Source organism: Phalaenopsis equestris, unplaced genomic scaffold (assembly GCF_001263595.1).
Source record: "Phalaenopsis equestris unplaced genomic scaffold, ASM126359v1 Scaffold001028, whole genome shotgun sequence".
Lineage (NCBI taxonomy): Eukaryota > Viridiplantae > Streptophyta > Magnoliopsida > Asparagales > Orchidaceae > Phalaenopsis > Phalaenopsis equestris.
This window is the reverse complement of record NW_018165467.1, coordinates 45,181-47,181: the sequence shown is the minus strand read 5'-3', so window position 1 is coordinate 47,181 and position 2,001 is coordinate 45,181.

Sequence of the window (2,001 nt, the reverse complement as noted above, 5' to 3'; positions counted from 1 at the left end):
TTTTTTTTTTTTTTTTTTTTTTTTTTTTTTTTTTTTTTTTTTTTTATAAAATTAACCCTTATCTTATGTTCATCATGGTTTGTTCTAAACTTCACTTAGAACATGGTTTGAGCAAATTTTTAGGGACGTGGGGTCTTTTTGGGTCAATTTTATGTTTATTTATTGTTTCAGATCATCATCGCAGTTCTTTTTGGGAACTGTTTTTCTCATTGCTTTCTAGAATTTTTTTTTTTTAATGGGAGGTTATTTAATTCAACCTAACCTATTAAAGTGTGGTGGCTGTCAGAAAGTTGCAATTTTATTTTTTTGGGAAAAATATACATATATATATATATTTTTTTTTTTAATTCTCATCAGAGTTTTCTATGAAGTGATTTCCTCACCATAGCTTTAAAACCACATTTTTTAAATGTTTTTATCCACCCCAAGTCGACTCTTCAAATGTGAAACCCCTTAGGTATAATGAAGCTGAACTCTAAATCATCGAGACGCCCTTTGCTGTAAGATACATTTTAGTGTAACGGTTAGCGTTGTGTCAGAAAACCCTAAGTTAAGCATACTCGCATTGGAGCACTCCTTTGATGGGTGACCTCCTGGTAAGTTACACCAATTAGGTGAAATCATGAGGCCATTAGGCCCACAATTGAAAACGTGGCACTTTTTGATTGCAGAGTAGATAATGTTCAAAATAATTCTTTTCAAACGTATTTATTTTGTAAAAATTAAAGTTTAGGCTTGAGATAAGTAAATATATAAGAATTGAGGGCTATGTATGTAAGTTTTTTGTATATTGCAATACTAGTAATGTTGAGGTTGTTGAGGATATGAAAATATATAATTTCTTATATTATCCAAAATTAGTGCTATAAAAAAACTCGTATGTACAATCAAAATATTCTTAACTATATTTTCTGTGGATCAAACGGCTTAGAGCGGAGCACGTGTTACTGGATAAAGTTCTATGAGAATAAACAAAATATGCAAAGATTGGAGATTGGTCGAGCTCCTAACCAATCATCAACTGACCCAATGACCGATCGGATTAGAGGTTGACTGACTTGGAAACCGCTCAAGTAGAGGGTCAACCAACCCAGAGGCCAACCTAACCAAAACTAGGAGATTGATCGAGTGGTCAATCAAAGATCAATCGATCAAGGGATAGGCCAAACCAGACATTGACTGACTCAGAGACTGCTCAAAGAGGGGCTGACCGATAAAAAGATGACGTGTCAAATATTCATTAATTGCATGACATGAAGCCGATTGACTGAAGGTCAACCGATTAGAAAGAATCATGGGTATAATTGTCATTTCATACTAATCTTAGTTTCTTATAAATAGAGGAGCATAAAATGTAAGGGATATGTATAACTCGTTTAAAAGTTTGTAATATGAATAGTCAATAAGTATTCAAATTATTATTATTATTATTATTATTATTATTATTATTATTATTATTATTATTATATGTTGAATTTCAAATACATAATTTATACTATCCTTAAAATCTCTAAAAAAAATTATAGATTATTATTATTATTCTGGTATGACTGTAAACCTTTCAAATTTTAATATACTATTAGTCAAATATCTCTTAGATTGAATTTTTTTCTAAAAATAAATTTGGTAATTGGAAATTTCACAAAGATTGAGTTTTGCACACGTTGCATTCACTTTCGATTGCATGTCTAGTGTCACGGACAAAAAGTCCCATATCGGGTAGGTGTAGGGCTGAAAAACAGTATTTAAGTCCTGGGCTGCGCATCACCCCTAAGAGCTCTTTTAGGAGGTGACACTAGGGAGCCCAAATAAAATCCAACGGTTCTAATTTTTTTTGGGCCTTGCCGGGCAAGGTCAAAGTCCAACTCGTTGTACCCCGGCCTGCAAGTCCGCCTAACGCTTATGGTCTAATATTTGAATTTTGAATCATTCAGATGGAAGGGAAGCGGGAAGCTTCTGGCACTTTAATCGACCAATAATTTAAGAAATGAAATTATATAT